This window comes from Bombus pascuorum, chromosome 10 (assembly GCF_905332965.1).
Source record: "Bombus pascuorum chromosome 10, iyBomPasc1.1, whole genome shotgun sequence".
Taxonomy (NCBI): domain Eukaryota; kingdom Metazoa; phylum Arthropoda; class Insecta; order Hymenoptera; family Apidae; genus Bombus; species Bombus pascuorum.
In genome coordinates, this window is record NC_083497.1 from 6,313,172 (window position 1) to 6,333,142 (window position 19,971).

At 30.9% G+C, this 19,971-nt stretch overlaps 1 protein-coding gene across 2 annotated transcripts in view; it reads left to right on the forward strand.

Annotated features, from left to right (window-relative positions):
* LOC132911303 (uncharacterized protein MAL13P1.304-like) overlaps nt 1–19,971 on the forward strand; it is a 308,863-nt gene that overhangs the window by 46,454 nt on the left and 242,438 nt on the right. The window contains exon 2 of one of the 2 annotated variants that reach the window (XM_060967865.1): nt 19,406–19,450. The exons of the other annotated variant lie outside the window; for it this stretch is intronic. The gene's annotated coding sequence lies outside the window, so the exon portion shown is untranslated. The remainder of the gene's footprint in view (nt 1–19,405; nt 19,451–19,971) is intronic. 2 annotated transcript variants of the gene reach the window in all.

Sequence of the window (19,971 nt, forward strand, 5' to 3'; positions counted from 1 at the left end):
AATATTTCAAATATTCCAATATTTCTTCTCAAATACTTTATTATATGGGAATTTGCAAACTAAAAGGTTACTGAAGAAACTTTGTTCCATACACTATTATATATTAAAATCATAAATAATGTATTAAAAATTCTTAGAATTTGATAAAATGTTCTTTCTTCTCTAACGTCCCTTTTTCTGCGAAAAGTTAGACGAATGTAAAATTCTCAGTCGTTATAAATTGGTTGCATATTTTCTTTGAGCATTGTTGGGGTATCACGGTAGTAGCAAGAACAAAAGAAAAAATTACTCGTTGAAGGAAGTATTTTTATGCATGAAAAAATTTCGAAAGAACACGCGAGACAAACCAGAAGATTCGAAGGTATATTCTTGCGTGAAAGAATTATTCAACGGACTTACTTCGACTATCAACGTTATCCGGAACATGAAACAATCTTTCCACGAACTTCCCCTTTATCAGCCATGCCTATTAAACTTTTCATTCCTTCCATTCCAGAGGGAGTCTATAAATCATCTGTCTGAAGGACGAAATCGCAATTTTAATTTTTCCTTACTATCGTGACAGTCTTTATTCTTCTTTCGAAAACTTTAAAAAACTTGGCTCATTTATATTTTGTATCTTCCTTCAACGCGTTGTCCGATATTGTAATAATCGGTGATTATATCGGTATGGTTAACATTTCGAATGTATTAATGTCAAATGTATTATTTGATTAAAATAAAATAATTTTTAACGATAGCGTTGTTTTTTATTAAACTTACATTTGAAGATTCAAGACCATATCAAGGTCATAGAATAGTAGGTCGTTCAACTTATTTTAGCGTCAGTTACAATAGAGTAAAGTTAAAAATATGTAGTGTCATTTGGAAAAGTCCAGATAACTAACTTTTTATCCAGAAAACAATTTTTGAGAAATTTCTTATATCGCAATTTGTAGCCGATTGAAAGCTGATTAATATTTGTTGAAGTGATCGCCACTTCTAAGAAAACTCTACATCTGGTTTTCGGTTTTCTCAAGTGCTGAGGTCATCGATAGCGCATAGACAAAAGAATGCGTCGATGACAGACCATAAGTGGTACACGTGCGACGTTGGTTTCAGGGTTCTTTTAATCTCAGGGTAACATTGCTAGCGTGCGGATCTGGACCAGCTTACATTGTATTCCACACTTTGTACTTTAATATTCACAATATATATATATACAATACCTTACAATTTACCCACGCGTTTCTTTAATTCCACATACATCGAATAACCTTAACAACATTTATTGAAAATAATGTTTTGTCAGATTATCGGAGATACCTTAAAAATTGTCTCGAAAGGTACGCGGTACACACTGTGTATAGTGTAGTACACATATTAACATGTAAGTATCTAACTTAACATTAAGTAAGTAATACGTAACATGTAACAACAAACTATATAAAATTCACGTTGCAGTCAAAGTATCAAATCTTTATCTCGAATGTCTTTACTTTCAAATGGTAAAAGAATTACATATATTGATTTATAGGCTTGTACATATGCGGGTTATTTTGAATTGGAATGTACAGAAATGAATAACTAAGAATTGAGCGTCTTTTAATATAGTAACATTCAGCCGTCAAATGCAGTTGCTAGTGAAATTAATCGACGTGACCGTTACAAAGTGTCTTTGTCCGGAAAAGTTTAAAATTTCTCTGGCAGCCTAACAGTCAGATAGCTTTTTTCTGATAGCCCGTCACTACCATTCCATTGTGGTACCATCCATTGTGGCAAAACATCAGTTATATCAAATTGCTTTCGACCATAAATTTTAGTTGGAATTTATCAAGAGAACTAACTATTTAGTTCGTCGAATGATTCAAATCATAAAAAGATATTAAGAGATATATTTTCTCTTTCCGGTTTAATTGATTAGCAAAAATACTAATAACGGTGGAAGATTTTAAAATTGATAATTAATAGAATTATTGCCTTAAAAGATTTCTAAAATTCTTTGAAAATATTTATCAATTGATTTCGAAGAAAATAATTAGAAAATGTACTATACTATACTTATTATATTATATCTATACTATACTTATATTAAAGAACCATTGGTTTATTGAACATGATTGATTTCATGTATATCGAAGTGTGCTAATTAGTACACGAAGATAGATCATCGCAATAATGTACTCGGAAACGTGAACCATCGAACGCATTCGTTGTTGTGTAACTATTCACGCTCTCGTGACTTGCCTATAAGCATAGATATTAAGTTGCTGATTCGATAAATTAATTAATAGTCGATTACGAAAACCAATTTGATGATGACTGAGAACCGTAACTTCCCCAGAGTGCTACAACATCTCTCTTGAAAGCAAATCTAGTTCATATTACGACATTTTCATTAATTTCTCGATAATCATTCTTCGCGTTCAACAATAATTAAAGATTGTTATTCATATGACGATGCGTGAATCGTTATTTTCAGTCGCGCGAGAAGACTTCTATTATCCAAAGAAATATCAACAGGGAAGAATTAATCGCACAAGTTGGATGCAAGTTATCGATTGTTGTCGATACTTTGAGAGCGACTTTATAGAAATTCTAGTACACTATACGAGAAACGAGCCTTTAATTGGACGATACGCTTGTTGCTCCAATAAACGTGAAAAGTATCATAGCAAACAATAGACCTAGCTGAGGACAATGGGACTTGGTTACATTCAGCAAACAAAATCAATCGCAAGATTAGTTGAAGATTCCAGTTTATCTGTAATTCATTCGAAGGACATCTTCCCTGTTTGCTTTGCAATAACGTAGGGTAGATATATATCGTTGTGGAGTTAGGGGAGAAAAGTTCTGTAAACAGAGAATCTTCGTTTCGTTTGAACAAGTATTATTGCCGAAACAAATATTGATGTTCATGTTTGTACGAGGAACAACATTATACATACACAACATAGTAAATTTTTTACAAGTTTGTTTGACTTCATTGGCTGCTGTTAAAATACTTGTAAATAGTTACAGAATCTGATATAGTGGGCACTAGTAATATTTATGAAATTTAAAAACGATGTGTGTAAAACTTACCTGTAACGACAATGTAGAACGATGTATCATAATTGAGCTATGCACATATTATATTTAATAGGAAATATGGTTTCCTATATTAATTGATCAAATTCGATTTATAGTATATCCCATGAATTGTTGGATTTACATTTTATTTCACCCAATAATATTGCAAAGTAAAATAACATTCTTCTCGAATGCATTGGTGAAATAAAAAATAATAAAATTTATTCTAAATTACAATTCTTTATCTTTTACCACAAGTAGTTTTTTTATGTATTAGTTTTATTCTTTGAAGAAGTTTCAATACTAATTTTATTTAAATAATAATTTGCCGTGTAAACTATTATCTGTTAAATCGTAATTACACTTTGTGATGTCAGCAGAAATTATCAGCCAAAAATTTACAGTCAGATAAGGGATTTTTAAATTATCCCATTTTGGTAGCTTAGTTTTCCTTTTCTCTATTCACGATAAAACGAAATGCATATTTAATAAAATTTATGAACGCTAATGAGTAGCTGGAGTCCCAGATATTACAACACCGTGGTCAGCAATACAAATATAACGCAATTAAAGAAATGATATCTCCACCGTATCACGAAAGATATTAGATCTATTTGAAATTCTAAAAAAAGTATGTATTTTTATTCGTTTCGAAATCATTAATTCAGCATTATCTTTTTCCTTGTAACGATTACTATAGTTTCATTTTACTTTGTTATTATGCATTTTTCTAATAAAACGATCTAATTCGAGTTATCATAATTTTTAATAAAGAAATTTATGTACAATTAAAGTTTTGCAATGTTGTTTACGACATGTACAACTAACACGACACTTGATTTCTGCAGAGAGTTTATTAAATTATTAATAAATTAGGTGTCAACACGTTTATTCGTATAAAAGCCGCACGCCAATGACGATGAAAGTAACACTTGACGGATGAACGCATATCGAGATTATAATCACACTTAACACGTTACTCGCGCAATGAAATTTAATTACGTTAAATCAATAAACGATTAATTATTTAATAAAAATGCGTGCAATTTGAGGTAAAAATTAAGAAAAGATTATTTTTTGCATTATCGTATCTTCTACATATTACATATCTTTCCTCTATTCGCAATTTTATTCTATTATTATGGTAGAAACTATGAATAATTTTAAACAACTGTATTATCAAGGAATATCGAGACTCTTGTTACAGAAGTGTAGAAGTTTGTGAAATATTATTTTATACAACATTGATATCTGTTCATTTATATTCTTCACTTTATTTTATTACTATAGTAGACCAAGTGAATAATGTCGAAAAAGTGTCATGACAAAACATATTAAAATTTTTGTTATAAAAGAGTTAAACTTAGAGTAGAAATAGTGAAAAAGCATTAAGAAGCAATATATCCCTGCTTATCTTGTCTAAAATCCGATATCTTGGGTCTGGATGTATTCTAAATATAAAGCGTGATACAAAGCAATCTCCCATAATTGCAACACTTTGGAATGCGGTTGCATTCATAAACAATTCCAATATCTCCACAATAGAACCTAATTAAGAGGAAACGCTATCGTTATGCGTCGGCGATGCTTTTCAGCCATGTGTTTCACGTGTCACTAATGAGTTTCCAAATTGTGGTGATCTGACCTAGTTATTAAATTAATCAGTTTCTACGTGTATTCCTACGAAATCGTATTAGTATGAACGACTTATGCCTGGCCTAGATTCCGACCTTCTTTCCCAGTCACAAAGGAAGTGGATATCTCTCGGAAATATTTCAAGATAAGTGCAACTTCTCGATCAAGCATCACTTTGATGGCAGGTAGACATCTATTCGTTCATCTTTCTTGGAAATTATAAAGGAATGCGTTAATGCGATATAATTTGTTTCGAATAAAATTCTTGTCTCGTTGTTTATGAATAAATTTTTACATTTGTGAAAAGGAAATAATTTTTATTCGCTAGCGTTATCGTTAAGATATTTCAAATATATTGTAGTGATATAGCCCAATCGGTATCAAAGGAGTTTAAGATTATTGAGAATAATATTTATTTTGGAGATACAAAATTATAAAGACGACCAATTGTTCACAAGAAAACTTTTATAAAAGAATTTATGAAGCAAGTGGGCGTGTAAGAAATTCTTCAGTTATAAATGATGAAGAAAAATCTTCAACCCTTAATTATTGTTTAATATAATTAACTCATTCTTTAAAGAAGTCTGAATTTTTACTTCCTTACCACAATTCAGGAAAAAAAATTGAGAATTTGTAGAATTTTGGAATTTAGAACTTCTTCTTTAAAAATGTCTAGAGAGAAGTATCAGAAATTGAGTACATTCAGTTTCAAAGAATCTTGACAAATAGATATACGTCATTAAATAAACTAATTACGTTAAATTAATTTTTAAGAAACAATTGTATGTGACGATAAAAGTTACCAAGAAATAATTGATAATGACGAATTCAAATAAGAAGGAAAGAAATTTAATGAAAAATATTCCATACTTCGATCGAACCAAAATATTCACAGTCAGTGTTTTATTTAAATTGAGAAATACATAATCAATTATCGTAAACGCATCTCCAACCAAGCAGAATATCATCGCAAAAAGAATTTCAATATCACCAAAGAATGTTGGCTATAGTTCGATCACCTGCACACGTATTTCACTTCACTGGCTGTCTGCTCACGTACAGGAATATTACCCTTAATCTGCACCATGGCCTATACGATCTATTCTACTCACCGTCTGGCCGATTGGCGGTCGACTTATTCTACTTGAATTCTATCCATTTCTCCTCTGTATTTTCCAAGGGAATATATTTATAGATAAACGTTAAGGACTGATGGTTCCATAATAGGTCTGTACGAGTCTACAGGGACTCATTTAATAATGTGCCGCGCGAACTTTTCAGAAAATTAGTTTTACATTAAAAAATTATTAAAAAAAGACGTTTGACCATATTTTCTCCCAGTTAAGAGAATATCTACTGTTCATAAATGCTGTAACCTTATAAAATATTTCGCGCGTAGCCACGTGGAAACAGAGACAACGAAAAAGTTGTCGTTAAAATGGGTTATGGTAGTTTAATTATTTCGTTACATTTTCTCGCGTCACATTTTCCCTTTTTGTAAATGATATATGTAGAGCTGCTAAGAGACATATTAAAACAGCTCTTTACGATAGATATGTTGAAAGCCAGAAATGAATGTATCTGTGGAATTATGAGAATTATAATATTATTATTATACAAATTAAGAACTACGATTCAATTCAAACAAATTCAAATAAAATTTTAATTTCTAAAGCATACAACAGAAAGCAATTAACAAAATAAGAAAAATTTAACTTCACTTCGTGATAACTGTGTAAAAAAATTTTCTGATGTAATTAATATAATTCTGCCATTCACTTGAAGTTGTGTAAAAGTACTTCATATATTTCCATTTTGTGCTCAAATAATTATATAGTTTTTAAAATACAAAAACTGTATTGTTCTATACTTTTAATTTTCAAAACTTTAATTATCATACGGCAAAGAGAGCAGTCAACCAAAAGAGGAAGAAACTAACTTTATTTTGTGGTAAGCGATTGAAAAAGATGTAAAAAATAATTAATTTAATCGAGATTAGTTGAAATTGTTTAAAAGTTCTCTACGTGTATATCTTTATTGTCGATGTAATAAAATATTGCACGATATTACATCGATTTAATAAATCTCGAGTGCATATATGACCGCGTTAAAAGCTGAATATGCAGGATAGTCGCGGAAAATATAGTTAATGAAACGATGGATTCTGAAAGGAATCTTTAATTTTAAATTAATCAGTGTTTTACGGCTAATTATGGGACTAACTGTAATTTCGGTAAAAATCGGTAAAATTCTTCCCACGTTAGGGTTCTTTACTCATTTTTGCACAGTTACTCGTAGAAATAAACATCTAATAATAAAACAATGTAAAAAATAGCTAAACACAATTTAAAGACATGTTCAAAAAGGAATGAAATAGCCAGTGAAACGACCATTATACTGAATTAAAATGGAATTATGGTGCAAATAGAATTGTATATGAGCTTTAAGCAGGGGAATTGGAAATTTCAACGTTTCATGCGTTTGATCTCATATGTATGAAAAAAATATAGGATATTTTTGACGAAACGTCGAGCAATTCAATCCTACACTCTTTTTCTGTGTAATACATCAAGATGAAAAATAACGTCACGTTTGTAACTGTTAATTCAAGCTTCGAATACAATTTCTCTTTCGTGTATTTCATTTTTCCATCACATCTTTCAAAAATAGAAAACCACAACGATATACGATTCTCAAATATATAATCCATGAGCTGCATCTTTCTACGATATAAATTTCTCCCTTGCGGTATTCATATTTGCATTTTCAAGTATATTTCTGTTCCTTTGTACAAGAATATCCAGTGGAAAGTCCGTTCTGTTACACAAGATATTGAACGAGTAAGAAGCAAACGATTTATTCACATGAAATTTCAGTATCTCAAATATTTGAAAGCCATGTAAAAATTACGCAAATATTATTTAGAAAATAATTTAAAATACTTTTTATTTCTTTCCCAGTTTTATTAATATTATTCCTTTGAAAATGATAATTCCATTATCATTTAACATTTCACTTAAATTTTTGCTTTTCAGTTTTCATTTTTCAGAATTATAAAACACTACAATAAAGGTGATAACAAAAATCCAACTTATTTGTTTTTTTTCGACTTAATTCCGGAATAATTTAGCCCTGTTGTCTTTTATTTTCAAGTACTCGATCATTTAAGTTTTTAATTCCCTATTCTGATACTTTAATCGTCTTTGTCAACTATTAGGTTATCCGAAAAGTGTCTTTCTTTTACACATTCGTCTTTTACAACGATGCTTCTTTACACAAACATGAAACCTAATCTGTCGAACGTTGTGATCTTTATTTTGATAGAACAAAATGGATCATACGTAATTCGATAAAATAATATAAAACGAAAAATGTCGTGCATCCATCATTTCCTTATAAAACGAAAGAAACTTTTCGGACGACCTAACAAATGATACAAAAGATCTTATTATTCATCTTATAATTCAATATGCCATTATCTTCTAATATTTCATTCATAAAACACTCAACCACATTGAAATTTCTGAATTTCGATATCGACGTTCAATTTTCCGTTTTTCAATTCTGATTTTTCTTCTGCTTGCAAACAAGAAGTGACTATTCATAGCTAGGAGGTAACTTCCTGACAGAGAAATATAGTGCGCTAGATAGAGTCGTGCGCTAGAACTTGAGTTATTTTATTCCGGTGTATCAATCACTGAAAAAATAAAAAATGATGCCGGCAAGATACAAGCTTTAGCACTTAGATCGACGATGTCGAGTTGATGCATCGACCCTATGCACCGAACACGCGTGACATAGGTCTGGTAATGCAGCATGAGCTTTGCACGCGGCTATCCGCATACTGATCTTGATATCACGAGCTTCCAACATAATTTGACCGACGATGAGACAATGGAATTATCAGAGAACCAGTCATGCTATTTTATGGATACCATGGAAAAATTACAATACGAATACAATACAACGTGCAATAAAAACAACTCGATTGAAATGCGTAATTACGATTTAATAAAAAACTGCTTGTAATTCCCTTCTTTGTTTGTGTCTGAAAAATAACGAATGTTAAATCTACTACGCAGAACTGGTGCTCATCTTGGAAATAAATATGCAGAGATAAAATATCAAGTTAAACATTCCTTTCAACAGAAAAAGCAGAAGGTAAAGACGTAGCCCAGATTACGGCTTGAAAAGAGAGAAAATATCTTGAAACGTTTCCTATTTGAAAGAGTCGTTTCATTGACGAGTAAAACGGTGAGCAAATTTCGCGAAAGGAACGAAGTACAAATATGGAAACTGAGAAATTTCGTGTTGAACTTTCGAACGTATTCATGCTGTTGACAGTATGTCAAACGTCATTCACACTTTGCTTAAACTTAACCAGACATCAATGAGTAGCGACTATTGATCGACCATGAATAATTCAGTTGCACATGTCATATTAACCAGTAGCTGAAACAGAAATAATTGCACTAATACGTCACATCAGCATCGAAATTATTTTGTTATTTAATATTAATCAGAATCACAACTGAATACTATGAAAATTGTATTAATTTCGTACAGAATTAATTATAAAATTTAAAAAATAGAACCTAAGTGTTCTATTTTTCATCCTCAGGATATCATAACGCGTACCTCGCTTCTGATATTCTGTATATTTTTGCGTTCACGTACATTTATAAATGTTTTTGTACATCTATATATCACAAAAGTGTATAAACATCTGCAATTTATTTATAAAAAATTGAACTTTCAATCCTTATTAAAAGAAAAAAATCAATAATATTATATTTAATTATATTCGATCGTGCAATAATAAAAAGAAATAGAAAGAATCTGTGTCTATCACATACATTTTTAAGAAAGTTTTAGAAGTGTAAAAACTAGATTATAGAATGTTTCTAAACATTTCTAAATAATCGATTTTTTTTATTAAATCAATAATGTTCTTATATGTGTATAGAGTAATCTTCTAGAAAACATTTCGAAAATAAAGTTTAAAGGAATATGGCCGATTTAATGCAGTCAGACAGTGACATTGTGAGAATTGAAATGTTTTTAAACCGAAGCCAAGCCATTTTAACAGCGGAAAATACTTTGGGAAATGAAGAAAGCATTAATGCTATCACTCTATTCAGAGGATATCTTCTTTAGCAAACAGCTTAATGATACTTACTAAAAAACTTTTAAATTTATAGTAAAAGCATCAAAGGAAAAGAAAAGATAGAGATTATAGAAAGAAAATCTATTTCTTTTACAACTACTATATTATCTTTTATCTTTGAACGCTGCGAGCTTTTGAAAGCGTACGTGTGAAATATTTCCGTTTCTAACTTATATATGTAATGTAAGAGTACAAAGTAAAATATAATTCCACTTGAATCCTCTTCCAAAGCTATTTTTAACTGCTACTAACTATATTGCTTTCGAAGCAATCGTTACTTTTCTTGGGAAAGGGGAAGGAATGGAAATAAACGATCGACTGCCTGATTTTACACGCCATAAAATAGATATATAGTCTATCAATTTGAGAAATCGAGCAGAATGTAGTGCAAACTCAAGTACGTGTAACTACACACTCTGTTTAAATCTGGTACGACTGTGGAATCTGCACATGTCACACGGTAGAAATTTAACTAATTAAAGCGGCTTAACTGGAAGACTAGGCGAAATCAAAAAGAAGAAAAATAAAAACGTACCCCGTTCGAGTTAGAATTTTATGTGCTATACGTCGCTGCATTTCATAAGGATTCCTCTTTATTGCTGTCTAGGTCCTGCTACACAATTCAACTAATATTATTAGCGAAATTTTATAAGTCATCTATTAAAATTTACTGGTATTAACTAATTTTCTCGCAAAACTGTAGCAGGTTTGGTAATAGAATTTCTACATATTAATGATACAATTTACAACCTTCCCGTCTCTTCTACTGGAAAATTGGAAAATTAAAATATTATATATATAAGAGAATTTGTCATTCTTGAATTCATTAAAATCTTTAATTGTAGCGCAAATGAAGCTAATTTATATCAAGGCGAGTTAGTATCAATTAATGCAGGAAGCATATATAAATTTTAATCAATCTTGGGGCATAAACACTGAAATTTTAATTATGTGAAAATTTCGTTCAAAATTATTAAAAGAATTTCGTCGCTAAATTAAACTGTTTCTTCAATTTTCGTAGACGTAGAGAACTTATGTTTTAATTACGTTTATATTATTATAATTATAATTGCAATAGGAAGGCATATCTCAGATATTTAGTAAATATTAATTAACCTATCTAAATAATCTTCTATCCTGCGATAGACTTGGTACATAAACCCTAGACGTGTATACTCACCTAAATGTATCCTGAATCTGACGTTCTTTGCATTAAGCATTCTGAGAGATAACGTTGCGAGAAAATACACATGGCGAAAATCAACAAGAATTTATTCATATAATCCTGTCGTCTATGATCAAGCATTAACTTCTTTCAATATCGAAAATCTAGACATCAGACTTGCTTGTGTAATTTAATTTACGCGAAGAAGAATCTTATTAACTATCTTATTCAGAAACGTTCGATACCACTCTTCTGGTGTTCAGAAGCTCGAATAGAAAGAACGAAGACGAGAAAAAAGTTAGAAGCATCGGTTTCCCTGATTCAGCCTTCTTTTAATAATTTGCAACATTTCACATCTACGATTCACGTAAAACATACGAAACAAAAATGCAAATTAAAACTCTTTTTCAAAGGTAATTTGTAATAGATAATTTTGTACAGGATCACGAAATTCACGATTTATTAGTGTTTATCAAGTAAAGTTAATTACGCGTATTAATATCGTTAGTCGTAACTGAGCCATACGATCCGATATAATTATTTTCCTGTGATCGTTTGCTGTGTTTACGGTTGATTTATCAACGCTCGAGAAATATCAACAAGTCAAGAATAGTTAATAATTTCTCAACAATTTCACGACAGCCACCGATTTTTATCATTTAACGAGCTTCTTTTAGAACAAGTGACCCTTGTTCACCTTTGATTGAATTCGTACGAAGTACAAGGTACGATTTCAAAGGTTTCGTAAAATTCGAAAGGGAAGTGCAATCTCGTTAATTAGACGTAATTTTTTCATAAAGAACACCGAACTCAAACGTAATGGGGATAATTATGTGAAACCCTTTTCAAATAGAGAATACGTATTAACTCAATTTTATGCACCGTGGGGATTATTTCATCAAGATTCAGATAATTTATGTGTGACATACTCTTTCATAATAAAAACGTTTGATTGATGGGGTAAATTGTATCGTAATAGAGATTAAAATGAAGAGAACTTTCTTTCTATGATAAGGTACATGTATAATAAATTTTCATCAATTTTGTGGCAATATTTCACTTCTATTTTCTAAGCGGAATAAATCTGCCTTGTCTAAAATATTGCATTTAACCTGTTTTAGAATACATATTTTATTTTTCTTTTTTTTTTAAGAATTTATTCATTTACTTCATTTAGAATAATTTACTATAATTTTAAATTCTAAACTTATATTGTCTATTTAAAAATTTAAAGCTAGTATATACTTCTCTTTTTATTGTAGAGCTGATGTAACCATCAATTTTAGATATCGCTGCTTGATTTTTGGTTGGTGTTTCATTTTAACGTCAACGGTTTTCTATCACTTAAAAACTCTCTTATCTGATTCATAGTTTAGGTATTGAATAATCAGAAGTTCGTTCTCATTTGACAAATAAATTATGTTTAACACGTATGAAAAGAAATAACGTTGTATGATATTTTTAATGAATGTAATGATTTTTTGTAATAAATTCAGGTATTTACCAGAGATTCTATCTATGATTAGTTTTTCGTTGGTATAACGAATTTCTATTTCACAATCCTCTATGATCGAAAACGAAATTTCGTTTCCATGAATTATTTTAGCAATGCACATATATCTTTCGCAACGACACTGAGCATAATGAGCCAGAACGGAAAGACAGGAAACGGAAACCAATGATTTATGAACAACGTCAATTCCACTGGATGCAGATTTACGTTTACCGTTCCGGGAATTTCAGTACTGAAAATTCTAACGTTTCCACTTTCAACTTTTTAAAATCTTTTGAGTCGAATAAATTTTCGCCTTAATTAAAATATGAGTGTTACTTAAAGATCCGAAAATTAAGATAAGAATAATTTCAGTTTTTCATATTCAAAAGCTGACAAAATAAAGAGAATTTATTTACACCACTATTAGTCCTATATTTCACAGTATGAATTTAAACGAATGTGTAACGAGGATATACTCTAGGAAAATCCTCGACACTCCTTTCCTCAATAGCAGCCATAATTTTCCATTTACTTTAAAAAATTCCAACTAAAAAGAATTCGCCACAAATCCTGATCTTTTCTACTCAAACCTTGGAGATCTTAATTTACACGAAATAGCGTACATACATAGAATTTCAAGTCAAAATCAATGAAAGACAAACGATCTAGAAATATTCAACCTAAATCCAAATATCACATTTAATTCGAATCTTAATATACGTAAAATATGTATCTTCTACATCGAGGACTTTACACGCGCAATAAATCCGAAATTGAAGATCTTGAATATCCAAAATCCTTCCATAAGCCTAGAATTTTACAATTATTTTTAATTTCAGAATTACTTTTTATTTTCTACCAGTCTCAAGTTTCACTAATTACTATACTGCGGATTTTTATGCAAATCCATATTTTTTAAAATATACTTAAAAAACAAAATCTCGATAGAAAATTGTTTTATCCACTAAGTGTTACGGAAAGTACTATACTGTAGTACTGGCTATTTTATATATTTTTTATATTATGTACATTTTGTGTAACTTTATATTGATTATGAAATTCACCGATAAATTTCACAAAACCACAATCATTAATTCGAAATTCAAATATTTCAACATTTTTCTCAAATCCTATGCAATCACTTTAGTATTATAATCCTACATTCTTTAAAATATTCACCTCTACTCCCATTATAGCCCTACCTTCTCGTCCTTCCTTTAGTTTACCCTCTACGACTGTCATCCCTTCATCGCTCCATTATTCTTTTCCCATTTTGGTTCTACTCTTAACGTTCGTTGTTATCCCTCAGCTCGACTACGTTTTTCCGAGCTGGTTCTCGAGCTCTCGTCGAAAGATTCTTCTTGATTGCGGTGTCGTGCTCTCGACCAAAGCAAAATTATATCAGATGAGGCCGAAACTTTCGGTCAAGCCAAATTCCAACCGAATATTTCTCCTCTGGAGTGAAATTCTCGTGGTCGCTGGATAAGAATCGTCGAGGTAATTCCAGAGAAAAATTTTCCATGATTCTTAACGGGCAAGAGAGGTGCGGCAACGAATGGATAGAATTGCACAAGCTGTTCCATCGTGAAATTAGATCAAGTTCATTCGATAATTAAGTTATTGTATTGTATTTTATAAAATTTTCTGGAGAATCTCGAAATTGTAAATTTATATCCTATATCTGGACTTGTAATTTACAATTAGATTTTTATGCATTTATGGGAAATTTGCAGATGCAAAAATGCATAGAATGCGCGTAATATGCAGTAAAAAGTAAAGGCGTATAAATTATCTAAAATATATCTCTCTATCTAACAATTTTCTACCTAGATTTCATTTTTTTCATTATATTCATAAAAATATGAGTTTGCATAAACCTCCATAAACTCCTTATAGTATATTTAACATTGTCTGCTACTATATTACTCAATTTTTTAAAATGATTAAAATAAGATAAATTTCATTAAGTGACACATTTTCAACAACGATTTAGATAGTATTGTCAGAGAGAAAGCGAGCAAGTATAATGATATTTTGGACAAATTAAATGTTATCGTGTAGTTTATTTCAATGTATTGCGATTCCCACGGCAAACTATATAAAATTTGCATGGCAGTGAATATCTTAAGAAAATGTGAGAAAAATTTGAAGAACTTTGAAAGCTAAAATATCCATTATAAGTATGATTAACATATATTTTAAGAAAATACCAATTTTTATATTTAAATAAATGTAAATTTGGAAATACCTACGTTTCAAAAATATTAGAATTCGTGACTACATTAAAGTACAAACCATTTTAATTGCCTAGATCCATTAAATACCTAAATCTATTCCAGACTCTGAAACATTAAGCATCTAAATCTAATCCAGACTCTGAAACGTTAAGCACATAGATTTAATGCATATGGGTAATGTAATTAATTGCAACGAAACCAAATTCTGACCTTTGAATTAATTATCAATTAAAACACAAAAGAAATATAAACGACAGAAAAGGTAAAACTCTAAGGACGAACTACAAAAAGAACAAAAAAAGAAACATCAGAAACACACGAAAAAGAAAAAAGAAACAAATAGGAAAACCGTCGAGTTTCGAAATTTATATTTTCCGCCTGTAAAGCTTCGAGGTTGATAAAATAGCAGATTGCTAATATTTTTCGCCATGTTCTCGTTCTATCTCATCTTTCAAAAGCTCTCATCTTGTACCTTACTTTTCGTTTTTACTCTCATGAAGCGTGAACGGAACAAAGTTGTGGAATACCCTAACTTCTTTCATTCCTCGAATAAATTATCGACTCAAGAGTATACGAGGCGACAATTCCTTCCTTATTTCATTACCTTTCCATCGCCGTACCAATTCCCCAGCGGAGTTCCTCACTTCGATCACGAGCTCTTGCAGAGTTTCTCAACAATCGTCGACAATCGATAACTCAACCAGATAATCGTGCGTATGCTATTGATTAAAGATCTATTCTCTTTGAGAGACGTAGAAATTTTGGTAACTCTAGGAAAATGTTGCTAGACCTTTCAGAAATTTTGAACAAAGTATTTGTAGCTAGTCTCCGGAAATTTTTAGAAACAAGCTTTATACAAACTTTTAGAAAAAATTGATAGCTTCTTAAAAATTTTTAGAGGAAGATTGATAGCTCTTTAGAAATTTTTACAGAATGTTACTTAAAATATTTTTTCAACATTAAAAAGTAAAAAAATGAAGGCGACCGTAAAGAGTTACTAACCAATTATTAAAAAATAATGTTTACATCGTTAAAAGATAATATATTCCTGTCAATGTCCATGGTATCAAATAAGCAAAGAAGTCAAACTTTCTGAATAGAGTACGTAGAAAAAGTAAAGAATGAAGATTTTTAGAGAAAGGTTATATTATTTTAAATTAGAAACACGGTCATGAATTATCTCTCATCAACTGTTTCCAAATTTTATATTATAATATAAAATTATTTCTGAGCTACCGACAAAAAAAATGATAATTTACAGAAATTAATATTCGACTCGTGGCTAGAATTGCATATGTCGACATCATCGATGAATTTTCATCAGAAACTGATCCTAATAAGTAATGAATGACCTCCTGGATTGAAATTGCATATCCTGAGTAATTTCCCGTCCAATTTTATGCATCCTGTCTGCGCCACGCTTTATATATCCTTGCATAGCGGTACACTTACAGAATACCTAAATGCAACATAATGGATCACCTCATCTTTTCAGTAGCTCATTCTCATGAATATTAATCGATTACTAGTTACGTCTTAGCTAAGCAAAGAACTCATTAATATTTTACTTTATTTGTTAATTTGAATTTTACATGACGTTGAATTCAGTATTAGATTAATGATGTTTATGCAAATTTATATTTGTATGAACATTATTAAAGAAATACAGATCTATTGCGCCCAATAAACGTTAATTAAACGAATAAAGTACTTTACTTTGGATATTTTGCATATTTTGTCGTACATTTTTTACCTATTATGAACGCTTTGTATATATTTGCATATTTAAATTTACCATAAATCCATAAACATCCGCAGCCTAATCATTAGCGGACTACGTTTAACTTGCTTTATTTTTGTGCCAATTAAATTTCGTAAGAAAGTCCAGTCAGATAATTAATGATGATTTTTACTTAATCCCGTAATATCAAGACCATATCTGAGGCTAATTCGTACTTCCATTTCCGAAACTAACATTTTCCGCCTTCTTATTAAATATATCCACCCGTTATGTTTAATCATAAAGATTGTAAACTGGTGGTCCTGTTTAATATTTGTTCATTGATCAGAATAAGATAATTAATAAACAACTAATAAGTTCTCCTTATGCAATTTTCTATTATGATAAGCGATTTGCAAATATCGCGTTGGAATTACTAATTTTACGAAACGTTAAAACAAGGGTACTTGTTGATAGGTTCGTTCGGAGTAACCATGAGCTATTTTTCATTGTAAGATCTCGCAGATCCTCGTGACAAGGTAATCGTTGCACTACGGAATGATGATTATGCGATAAGCGAACGGTTGTGTGGCTGGAAGGGCGTAAGGTTAAGGATCGATTCAAACCTCGAGGTTCTCGAGAAAACCATGCCAATGCCGCGATTCGTAATCCCAATGGGATGCAATATATAGTTTGACAGAACCGATAAAGATGGTGGATAAAGTGATTCGTGAACGAGGGCTGGAGACATTATTGGTTATGCTTCAAAAACTATTTCGTTGGAGAAGATATGAAAAAGATGAAAAGAACCGCTTCGGTTGCAGAAAATAATTAATAAACGATGCATTCTTATGCGTCTGTAGGAATTTTGAAAGTACGAAAATTCACAGAACAGACATAATAACAAAAAATATAGTGTATTCAGAGTGTAGTACTTGTTATAATATTTAGTAGGTAAAATACACTTCTGCCTATATCCCACTTTTTATTCGCAAAAATATGAATTTTGTATAAATATCCGCATACTAATAATTCGGTATTGTTTAATGACGTATTATCACTGAGACTAGATAGCGGAATAATTTTTATTTTTCTATTAGAAATTTGCAAGCGAAAGAAGAAAGAAGAATCCTTCGAAAGCACGTTTTTTAAAGACTTTCCTTTTTAATGCAAGCGATCTAAATATAATTATGGAGAAATTGACGGGAAGTCGATTCTGTGCTTGAAAAATTGATGAAAGATTTTTTAATGGAACGAGCATAGTGCATAGTGCATGGGTGATCAATTTACTGTGAACAGGATGAAAAGATTGTGTATTCCTCAATATATGGAGCTGATTAGCATGGTTTCTGAGTGGCTCGAGTATTCATTGATCATTAGAAGATTCCATTATATCAAACACTATTATATTATAATACAAGAGATGCTATACACATGTCAACAAACACCAACAACAACAGATCAAACACTACAGAATCCTATCTCAAACTCGCCCATTCAAGCATCTCTCATCCTCCTTTCTTTGAACGAAACATGTATCCAACACTTTACCCGATATTATTTTATGTATTTATTATAATTCTACTTAACTTTCCAACACACATGAATTCAAAAGCAGGATATGTTCCTCATCAATTCTAACGGTACGAATAATCAGCAATAGAAGTAGCTTTCTGCTATATATACATTGGGATAATATTACTGAGCAGAATGGTTTATGTAAATCTTGACAGAAAGCAACCGAATCACATTCGGGGCGCATTCGAATCTACCACACAAACGTACGACACACACGTTCATGTATCTGTCTGGATCCATAGTTGTTTTGGTATCCATCCATTCGCAACATCCTAATGAATCGGTTACACCGTATAGTCTGGTCATCAGATTCCTCAAAGGATTATACGAGCTTGAAAAGCTGTTAGTAGAATATTTACAAGCTCTTTTTCACGTGCATCGCACTTTATGCATCAAAAACATGATTTAGACGGTCAAAAGCTGTCTGCTTTGTAGCTATATCCGTATCGAAACCCATAGTCGTTATTTGAATATACGGATATGTTCATACATCTATACATCTTTTCCTAAGACTTCCTGAACGATTAAAAATATCGACAAAGCGAAAACTGATCATTTTAAAATGATATACACTAATGGACTGCAGTGACTTGGATATCGATTTGTCACAATTGATGGAACAGTCGAACGAAAGAATTTGATGTATGTTTGACCACATATATTCTTATTCCACTTACTGGTGTATAATTCATTTCTTCCAAGTATTTCATCTTTTATATTTGAAAATTTATTAAATTAGATATAACACATTTTCTACTCATTCAAGTTATTCAATTAACATATGTATATTACATATGTATAATGCATAATGTGTGACAACATATGTTCCTATTCCCCTTACAATAGTCAAATATGTTTTATATTTATGAGATTCTCATCTTCTTCATTTTAAAAATTCTTGGATACATCAGTTACCCAATTAGTATAATCTTTGTAACAATAATTTCACGGTTATCTGACCACGTACCTTTCTGTTCTCCTTACCCGTGCCGGTAGTGTATATATATATGTAGAAGCCTATACATACTAACTGACTAAGTTCTGACTGAGTTCTAGTTAAGTTCAGTTTGAGTTCGAAGCGACTTCTGTTCGTGTGATGATTTAGTTCTACGAGTCTAATCGATTCCTAACTTTGACTAAACTATTATATAATTCTTCTTGATTTTAGTTCTAATGTGTTCTACACTATTTTAACAATGCTGTATGGTTATTCATTGATCTCTGTTTCCGTAAAGGTGACGTTGTATCTTTTGGTACAGTGTGTCTTTTAATATGAAGAAAGAGATACTTTTCTTCTGAATCAAAATTGGTACTTAATGATGGACATAAACATAATTGGTAATTGCAAATTTTCCAGGTTTATTGAAAGGAGAACTTCTTGCATTTATCCCAATTAAAAGTGGTAAGTGATACAATGCATGATATTTAAAAGCAAGCTTTTCAAATTCTTGTTTAAATTGCAGAAACTTGCAATTTTCTATCTCAGGATTTTTTGTAAAATTACTTGCTGCAAATGTGTCAAGAGAGGCGTGATTCGAGATGAATAAAACAAGGAAACGGAGGTTGAAAGTTTCTGGACAAGAAAGGGTTTCTATAGGGATGGGATCGAGTTTATTAGCTCTGTTGAAAGGCGAAGTTTTCCATTAAATACTTCGCGTTACCTCTTCATAGTTTGTTTCAAAGTATACCGCTTCTTGCATTTCTCTATACTTTTAATTCTTCAAGTTCGAAAAGAAATTTTAACTTCGGTGAAGGATCTTATTTTATTTTTGCGAGAAAACTTCTTGGTTGAAGAATTCTATCATATGTGTCCATTTTAATTATATTAACAGACTTTTCTGACAAGTTTCTTTAAAAATAGTAACTTTAGTCTTGGATGTTTACTTTAGTGAGAGAAACTAACAAAGAACTTTATTAATTATC